Genomic DNA, 10,512 nt, shown 5'->3' with positions numbered 1-10,512 from the left:
AATCGGGTTGAACAGGTTTTTATGACTAGTTGTAGTCCTGAGGATAAAGGGTATGAGACAACAGCCATCAACACTTGTTCACGAAGCAGAAGGTAGCTACCACAACTAACAGAAGCGTGTGTGAGTTATACCTTAGAGGAATCGTTAAGGATGTCTGAGTCGAGAATTCCAGATGAATAGACTTAGACGAGAAGTAAGGGACGCCGGTCTGGTGTCACGACCATGGGTGTCAAGGTGGAGCTCTCGGACAAGAATCGAGCTCACAAGAAAAAAGAGAAATTTTCAGACTTGACCGGGTCGGAGCTTCAAGCTTGAACAAGTCAGGGTTCAAGTATAGTTACAGCTTGAGAAACTTGTCATGGGTTCGAGTTTGACACGACATAAGCTATAAGGGATTATTTCAGGAGCATCACAGGCGTTGATGATGAGAGATATGTTTAACGGCCGACAAGAACAATGAACAGTTACAAAAACTTAGTTACAGAGACATGGTACTTCTAAAGGGTTATTTGATTCAGGTGGAGCCACTGAGATTATATAAGGTATGATGCATCAGGGATATATATAATCTGATTCCAGGTGGAGTGAGTCACTAGTTTAGAAGATGTCTTGATTAGTTCAGCTGAAAGGTAAAAAGTTTCGGGTTAGCAACTTGGTCAGCTCAAGGGAGTAAGAGCTGAAAGGGAAGGTTATTCCATGACAAGAGGGTTGTGGATATGTTCAGAGTGTCAAGGCCAGGAGTGTCAAGATCAGTTACCAAGTACAAGCTGCGCATCATAAGGAAATTTTTAAGAGGAGTCTTACATAAGTAACTTGTAGGCGAGACAAGTGAAATCGGCATATGTATCAGGAATACACTAGTGCAATGAGATTGATACAGAGGACCAAAAAATCTGAGCCGAGTATGATGCAGGATAACACGTAGTGAGGTACTTTGTTAAACTGAAGGGAAGTAAGTATCAAGAGATACTGAAATATTGAGCTATGAAGATGAAGAATGGTGAGATGAAGCAAAGTAAGAAACTGTTAGAAGACATTGCAGGGATTGCAGGGAATTGCCTTACAGTTTGTTCATCTTAGGAAGGGTAAGACTTGTTCTCCACAAGCACGCTCATCGTAAACTCAAGTTATGGAACTGAAAGAAGCTTCATGAAAGTCTAAATGCAAGAAAAAAAACCGATTGCATTTAAGGGAACAGAACAAGTATAGTTCTGGAAATATGGTTGCATCATAGGGAGTACTGAGGAAGGTTAATCAAGGAAGTCCATTAGGTAATGGCCAGATACTCATCGGTCGCCAGGTACTCATCAGGCTATGGAAGGTTCAATGACTAACAGGCGTGTTCAAGTCGTTGATGGTGATGCATAAGTTTCGGTATTGGAGATATCTCAGTACAAGAAGGGTATTGAGGAAAGGAATTCACAGCTGAGTAAAGGAGGATATCAGGGATTCTATATAAGATATCACAGGCAGCTCGTGAGGAGAGCCCAGGCGTACCAGGGATTATATGGTATGAGGCTCAGTTCATTTAACTAACAGTGAGGTTTAAATCTGTTAGTGGGTTTCTGTTGTTGCAGAACAGGTTGATCAAATGGTGGAGGAAAGATATTTGTGTCGAAAGTCTTCCTAATCATGTGGTTTTAGGCGGCGTTACTTACTTATGATAGTAGCAGTACAAAGTGATGTTCAAGTGTAATCTGTTCAAGAACATCAAGGGTTTGGGTTTCAGAGATATGGAGCATGAGTGAATTCAAGGTTTTGCGGTTGATTCAAGGAGAATTATGTGGTAGCAATTTCTGTTAACAACATTAAGTGTGAACTAAGGTTGTGCCGAAAGTCTGTTTAGCAGTGATGATTTGATGGCGGGTCCTGTTCAGAGTAACAACGGTACAAAATGTGTTCAAGGGTGGAGTGTCTTAAACAAGTAGAGAATCATAGGTTGTTTCAGGTCTGAAGCATATATATGGTTGGAAGGTTGTTGCACAGTATTCAAGGACTTTGATTCAAGGCTCAATGCGCATGAGTGGAATTGAAAGGCCAAAGAGGAAATCAACATGAAGAAAGATGTTCAGGTTTCTGTTCAAACACTTGAACAGGTTTGTGGTTTTGACAGCAAGGTTGTGTTGTTGATAAGTTCACAATGAGAAACAAGATATGAACTGACACAACGTCAATGAGGAGTTGAAATTGACACTTGTAGTGTAGTAACCGGGTTTGCAACTCAAGACAATGGATGAAGGTGATGGAAATTAAGAATGGCAATGGGATTGTCACATGGGCCAAGTGGATTTAAGTGTTTAGTCTACTTTAGCAGTTGTGGTGTATAAGTGGAAGCTAATGCAGGTTTCAAGAAGATCATGAAGAGACTTCAAGCTTGGCTCAAGATGGAGCTAAGAGAAGTGAGAAGAGATAAGAGAAGAAAAGGAGATGCAGAAGATGAGCACGTTTGCTCAAGCATCTGGAGGTGTCAGCACAAAGGAAGGGTTATGGACTTAGACCACACACGTGGATTACTTTATTGAGGTTTGGTAAAGCCCATCAGACTTGTTCATCGGCTGGGCCGACTTGCACAAGTCACGCGTGTAGAACCTAAAATCTACACTCAGTATTTTGTAGTGTTTGTAAAGTAAACTAGGGAATGACAAAGGATGTAGGCAACGATATCCTTAGAACACAATGATGTAATCAGAAATCAGTTGACAAAAAAGGACTTTTATTGAATAAGAATCGATTACAATAAATAACAAATATATCGATTATAACAAAGAGATCGAACAAGATCGGCTTCTAAGACAAATTAAGAAAGGTAAAAGTGTGTGATATCCTCTCTCTCTAGGGTTTTCGCTGTGTCTCAAACGTTGATCTCTCTCTCTCATTTTATAGTCTTGACTCCGCCATCTCCGTAACGGACTCCGCGATCTCCGACTCCTCCATCGACTTCGTCATAACATCGAACTCCTCTTGCGGGTCTCAATCTTGTGGCCTGTTATTCTGGGACAGGCCTATTAGCCCGATTGCCCAAAATTGGGTCCAACATTTGGCCCCCAGCCCAGTCGATTTACTTTAGGAAGTCGAAAGGGCGATAACCTTTTCACTCGGTCACGAATCTTGGAACTGGGTCGCCAAGTGTGTCTGTCTGATTTGACTTGTCGGCCACTTTTCCAAATCGTGTAGTTTACATCGATAGTTCGTGGTAACTTCCTAGGGAACCGTCTTTCTCTTCCTATTTGTTTAGTTATTTTTTCGAAGTGATTCATCTTCTTCTCCATCTCGATCTTGCTTTCTATTTCTGCAATTATTCTCTCTGCTCGTATCTATGGCAAAAGACAAACATGGCCCCCTCACTGGGGAAGAGCTCGAGATAATCCAAGAGCTTTGGGGAGTCCCCTATGACGTCGAAGTCGAGCTTCCCGATGGAGACACCCTTAAGAACGTAAGGCCGGGGTACTGCGGAGCCTTCATGTCTCATTTCAAGGACGGTGGTTTATCGTTTCTTCTTCCGCCCTTCCTCTTAGAGCTTTTAGCGGAGCTCAAAATGGCGTTCACTCATCACCCCGAATTTCTTTCGTTACCTCATGGCTACATGGGTTCGAGCCAGAGAGAAGGGTCTGGAGTTTGAATTGGCGAAGTTGAAGCAGCTTTATACTTTGAAGCGGAACAGCGGCTTTCCGGGAACAATGCTCCTGGCTCCGCGTGATGGCCGCTCTATTATCAGCGGTATCCCCAACAAAGATATTAGGTGGAAAGATAATTTTTTTGTACGTCTTTAAGATCAGTCCGGCGTCGGTTGGCGACTTCGATTTTTCTCGGATCCCAAGGTAGTGGAACGAGAAAGTTGGTAAGAGATTTCCTCGCTTTTCTTTTTGGTATATTCATTCATCATTTTCTGGTAATCTGACTCTTTGTTTCTGCTCAGAGCTATTTGGTTGTGCCCATATGACTCTGGAATTGCGAGGGTTAATTGCGGGTTTTCGCCGGAGTGATTGTCTATGGTCCTCCTTTACTCCAGAGCGGATTCGAAATACTTACGCTATAACTCCGGGTCGAAATCGTGCTGCTCCTATTGCGCTTGTGAAACCAGTTCGTCCCCAAGAGGATCGCAAAGGGAAAGTGATAGAACCAAAATCGAGCACCGTCCTTTTTGTTTCAAGGACACGGCCCGAAGTGGCGATCTTGTCAACCAGCTCGACCCAACCGAGGTTTTACCATCAGTTGGTGCCGATCTAACCGTCCAAACCGATTGTGCCTTTCACCGTATCGACCCGTGGACGTCCGGAGTGAAAGCCCGCATGGATCAGCCCTCGTTCAAGCAGCCACAGAACCAGCATGTTCAGATGAACCTGGACAATAGCCAAAGGGTCTTCTTTGACCAGTCTTCCTCAAATTCGCCAACATTGACCAGACTTCATCAGTTTCCGCACTTTGACTCATTTATCACATTCTAGTCAATATTTTCATTTTCTATGCATTGTTTTCCCCACAAATGTATTTATTTCTTTGACTACAAAGTACTATTAATATGTAGTCTCATTCATGAATAAAATCAGATCAATTTGGTTGTTTATTTTTGTTCTTCTTCTCTGAGTGGGAGAGAGTTCTTTAGCTAGTTCATCGGTTTGAACCGGCTTGTTGATTTGGTGGTCAGCCAATCATCTTTGTGTGTTATTTGGTGGTTAGCCAACGCACTACATCCGTTCTTTGGTGGTTAGCCTTAGATCGTTGGTATATCAAGAGTCATTCCGCACCTCTTGACGATCCGTTCAATCCATCCCAGTTCCAGAAGTTCCTTCGAGTTCTCGGTTCATATCCAACATCCGGCCAAAGCCATCCTTCCCGATTTTGGGCGTATCATTTGGTATCAGAGCCACTTTGGCTGGTTTGTTTTCTATCTTCTTTTCACCTTCTCATCTCTTCATCATTTCTTATTTCTTTTTGGATCCGGGCTGTTCCTTTACTCCCTTGTGATCGCCACTAAAAAAAAAAAAAGAGAGAAAAAGAGAAAAAAAAAAGAGAAAAAAAAAGAAAAAAAAAAAAAAAAAAAAGAGAAAAAGAAAGTAAAAGATTGGTTTGAATCACTTGGAGTGGTGGAAGAGAAAGCCTGCTGGCCGAGGAGAAATCCGGCCTTAGGACAGTTGAGGCGGATCCACAAAAAAAAAAAATCTCTTCATCTTCATTTCTTTTCTTTTTCCACAAAGTTTGTTTTGGGTTTTTGATTGCTGAATTTTGACTGCCTATCATCCTTTGAACCAGTAGAAAGAACTCCGAGAGATCACCTAAAAATCGAGAGCTAAACACTTTGAGAGTGTGAGGATTTTATTTGCTAACTCGGTTGTTAAGTTTTTTTTTTCAGGATGTTTGGACTTCTCAAGAAATCAAAACCACAACAAGACGTCTACTTTCCATTTAAAACTGTTTTTGAAAAGGAGAAATTGAATTTTGATAAGAAACAGTTTGCTTCTAATGGGTTTGATGTTGTGCAGAAACAAAGGAAGAGACGAAACAGGTCCAATGATGATGAGAAGTGGGTCAGAAGTGGTGATCGTCCCTTCACCAAAACCAAGAGAAGCAACCGTGATGTGTTTGATCAGAATGAGAATCAGACTTATGCCAGTTTGGAGAAGATGTTGTATAAGGCGATTCATGCTGTCCGGCAACTTAAAAGGAAGGAAAACACCAACACTTCTTCAGCACCAAAACAGCAATGTAAGTCTTCTTACCTTTCAAATTCTGATTTGAAAACTAATGATATTTCTTTTGATAAAAGCAAAGCTGTGAAACCCACAAGCAAGGCTCTTTCTACCAGGTGCTTCAAATGCCATAAGGTCGGCCATTATGCTAACAAATGCCAAAAACAAAAACCGTTGGTGACCTTGAAGAACGTTGAAACAGAGCCAGAAAAGGAAGTATCTTTGTCCATTCGAAAGTCGGACCACATTCATAATGAGCTTTGTGTTGATTATAATTCTTTTGCTTATAATCCTTTTCCTTTTAATGTTTCAGATTTGAGGACAAATCTTTTTGAAGAGGGAGAGTATGATAGAACCAAAATCGAGCACCGTCCTTTTTGTTTCAAGGACACGGCCCGAAGTGGCGATCTTGTCAACCAGCTCGACCCAACCGAGGTTTTACCATCAGTTGGTGCCGATCTAACCGTCCAAACCGATTGTGCCTTTCACCGTATCGACCCGTGGACGTCCGGAGTGAAAGCCCGCATGGATCAGCCCTCGTTCAAGCAGCCACAGAACCAGCATGTTCAGATGAACCTGGACAATAGCCAAAGGGTCTTCTTTGACCAGTCTTCCTCAAATTCGCCAACATTGACCAGACTTCATCAGTTTCCGCACTTTGACTCATTTATCACATTCTAGTCAATATTTTCATTTTCTATGCATTGTTTTCCCCACAAATGTATTTATTTCTTTGACTACAAAGTACTATTAATATGTAGTCTCATTCATGAATAAAATCAGATCAATTTGGTTGTTTATTTTTGTTCTTCTTCTCTGAGTGGGAGAGAGTTCTTTAGCTAGTTCATCGGTTTGAACCGGCTTGTTGATTTGGTGGTCAGCCAATCATCTTTGTGTGTTATTTGGTGGTTAGCCAACGCACTACATCCGTTCTTTGGTGGTTAGCCTTAGATCGTTGGTATATCAAGAGTCATTCCGCACCTCTTGACGATCCGTTCAATCCATCCCAGTTCCAGAAGTTCCTTCGAGTTCTTGGTTCATATCCAACATCCGGCCAAAGCCATCCTTCCCGATTTTGGGCGTATCAGAAAGGTAAATCGTTTACTTGTCTATTATAATGGTTTTGTGGATTTGACGCGCAACTGCTGCTTGATTTTTTTAGGGGTGAAGAGAACGGAAGCTTCTGTGGGTCCTTCTGATGCTTCCTCGGATGCCGAACCCTTGAAGCGAGCTTGGAGAACCCTGGAAGGACGGATACTCAGGTCGAGATCTCAGGCTCAATCTCTGATTCTTTTGGCTACACCGGTGTCAGTTGTTTCTCTGGTTCATGAGCACCAATTGGCGTCTCATGTCCCGGTTGAGTCGGATGCTGGTGGTGGAGTTGATTCTAAGGCTCAATGATTTCGTCGTCGAGGTTTGGAGGAGGTCATTTTGGGAGACCTTTGTTCATCGAGCTTGATGCCTCCTCGTGCGACACAGGTTCCGAGTGAAGGGACTTCTCGGTTTATTCCAAACGATCTACCTTCAGGTGATCAAGGTGATTCCTCACTGGCATTCTCGTAGCATTTCTATAGATTGTAAGCGTTCCACGGTCTCAATTCAGGGCATCCCATTTTGCATTTTTCCAGCTCGTAAACGCCGTCGCGTACTTCTTTCGTTATTTTGTAAAGACCTTCCCATCTCGTTCCTAGTTTTTCAGCGCCTTTTTCTTTTGTTCCGTCGAACACATTTCGTAGGACTAGGTCGTCGATTGAGAAGCTGCAGTTTCTTACGTTCGAATCATAGTAGCGGGCTGCTGCTTGCTGGTAGTTTTGTATGCGTACTGCTGCTTTTTCTCGTCGTTCTTCGATCATGTCTAGGTGGTCGATTAACAATTCTTCGTCTAGTTCGATGTTATCGGGGCATATCCTTTGTTGCTGAGATGGGACTTCGATCTCATCTGGTATTACTGCCTCGATTCCATATGAGAGGGAAGACATGGTTTCTTGGGTTGTCGTATGGGGCGTTGTTCGGCATCCCCAAAGCACGCCATTCAGTTCCTCGCTCCATTTAGAATTTTTGAGATCGAGTCTCTTTTTTAGTTTGTTTACTATCATTTTATTCGCGGCTTCGGCGTGTCCGCTACATTTCGGGTATCGAGGGCTTGCAAATTTTATCTTGATTTTCCATTTGTCGCAGAAATCTTTAATAACTTTTGAGATGAATTGGGGTCCGTTATCTGTGACTATTTCGTATGGAAGACTGTGCCGACACACAATGTTTTTCCAGATGAATCTCGTCACTGTAGTTCCAGTGATATTCTGGTATGCTTCAGCTTCGGTCCATTTTGTAAAGAAGTCGGTCATTACTAATATGAATCGTAGTTGTGCCAGTCCCGATGAGACGAAGGGTCCCACTATATCCATGGACCATTTCATGAATGGGTATGGTGACGATATAGTTGATAGCTTTTGCGTTGGCTGGTGTATCATGGGTGCATGTCGTTGGCATCTGTCGCACTTTGATGCGAACTGTTCGCTGTCGCTGACTATAGTTGGCCAGAAATAAGCGTGCTTTTTGATCTGATTGCTAAGGATCGTCCGCCCGAGTGATTTCCTCACGATTCGTCGTATATTTTCTTGAGGATGGTTGATGCCTCTTTTGGTGATGCACATAACAGATATGGTTCACCGAAGGTTCTTTTGAATAATTTTCCTTCCATAATGAAATATCGCGAGATTCGGGCTTTTATTTTTTGGGCCTCCCATCTTTCCGCCGGGAGCTCTCCTGTTTCGATATAATTGTGTATTGTGATTCTCCAATCTGGTCTGCTTTCGAGTTCTTTTTGGAAAGCGTTGTGTGGCTCGTTGTTTATTTCGTGATCAGGTTCCTCTTCGAGATTTACACGAGCAGGTGTTGCTCTCGTGGCGACGCCTGATCGGGTTCTCCGGGAGGATTCGTCAGGATTTCTTTCGCTTTGTGAAATCCCGAGTTCTTCCTCTCCGAGGTCATGAGTATTCCTCTGAGATCTACTGCGAGTGACGATTTCTCCAATTAACGGGAGATTGTCTTCGTCGTTAGTGATCCCTCTACGCGGAAGATCTATACTGGGTTGATATATGCCTTCTACTGGTATTACCCTTCTTATGGTTGGATTCGACGTCGATGCTAAAGCAGCGAGGGCGTCTGCTGACTTGTTTTTCTTCCCTCGGAATTCTCGTAAGCTCGAATTCGTCGAACTGTTGGGCGATCCCGCGTAGCACTGCCAGGTAAGCTTCCATCCTTTCGTTTTTGGCTTCGTACTCTTCGTGGAATTGGCTCGTGACGAGCTGCGAGTCGCTGAAGGCGCTTATTTTCCGAGCGCCGATGCTCTGAGGGAGTCATAATCCAACGATCAGGGATTCATACTCGGCCTCGTTGTTCGATGCGTTTAAGCCTAGACGGAAAGACTGCTCGATCATTTCTCCTGTTGGGGATTCGAGTTGTATCCTAATACCTGACCCTTGCTTTGAGGAGGCTCCGTCAACATGGAGTCTCCATTTCCGGGTTTTGTCTGTAGCATCAGTTTCGTTTGGAACAAGCTCGATAATGAATTCTGCTAGTACTTGTGCTTTCGAGCTCGTTCGAGGTTTGTATTCGATGTCGTACTCTCCGAGCTCGATTGCCCATTTTGCTAGCCTTCCGGATTGGCTCGGGCTATGCAGAACCGTTCACAACTGTTGTGATGTCATTACAATGATCGAGTGGGATTGGAAGTACGGTCTTAATTTTTGTGCGGCGTTCACTACCGCTAAGGCTAGTTTTTCCATTACAAGATACCTTGTTTCAGCATCAGAGAGAGATCTGCTGACGTAGTATACCGGATTTTGTTCATTGTTTTACTCACGGACTAGTACTCCACTTACCGCGTGCTCCGAGGTCGCAACGTATAGGTATAGGAGTTCGCCATGGATGGGTTTAGAAAGGATGGGGGGCTCGTTTATGCAGGCTTTGAGCTCGCAAAGAGCGTTGTATCCGCGTTCCGTTCGAACTTCTTGTTTCCTTTCAGGAGGTCGTAAAACGGAAGACATCGATCCGTCGATCTCGAGAAAACGATTTAATGCAGCGATCTTTCCTGTGAGTCTTTGTACATCTTTAATCGACTTCGGGGATAGAGTTTCGATGAGTGCTGAAATCTGTTTAGGATTGGCTTCGATTCCTCTTTTGGTCACGAGGTATCCGAGGAATTCTCCAGACGCCACTCCAAACGTGCACTTGGTTGGGTTTAGTTTCATTCCGAACTTATTGAGAATGTTGAAACATTCTTGGAGTTGGAGAACGTGGTCGTTAGCCACTGAAGATTTTACCAGAATGTCGTCTATGTAGACCTGCATCGTTTTACCTAATTGGTGGAGAACATCTTATTTACCAACCTTTGGTAGGTAGCTCCGGCTTTCTTCAATCCGAAGGGCATTACTTTATAACAGTACGTTCATCGCTCGGTGATGAAGCTCGTTTTCTCTTGATCCTCGGGGTTCATGAGGATTTGGTTGTATCCGGAGAAGGCGTCCACGAAGGAGAGTAGCTCGTGTCCAGTCGTGGCTTCGACCAATTGATCTATATGAGGTAATGGAAAACTGTCTTTTGGACATGCATTGTTTAGGTCTGTGAAGTCAATGCAGACTCTCCACTTCCCGTTCTTTTTCTTGACGACGACTGGGTTAGCGAGCCAGTCTGGGTATTGGACCTCGCGAATCGATCCGATTTTTAACAATTTATTGACCTCGTCATTTACTGCCTTGGCTCTTTCTGGCCCTAGTTTTCTTCGTTTCTATTTGATCGGTTTAAATGTGGGGTCGGCATTTAG

Source organism: Raphanus sativus, chromosome 7 (genome assembly GCF_000801105.2).
Source record: "Raphanus sativus cultivar WK10039 chromosome 7, ASM80110v3, whole genome shotgun sequence".
Classification (NCBI taxonomy): domain Eukaryota; kingdom Viridiplantae; phylum Streptophyta; class Magnoliopsida; order Brassicales; family Brassicaceae; genus Raphanus; species Raphanus sativus.
Note: the sequence above shows the minus strand (reverse complement) of the source record.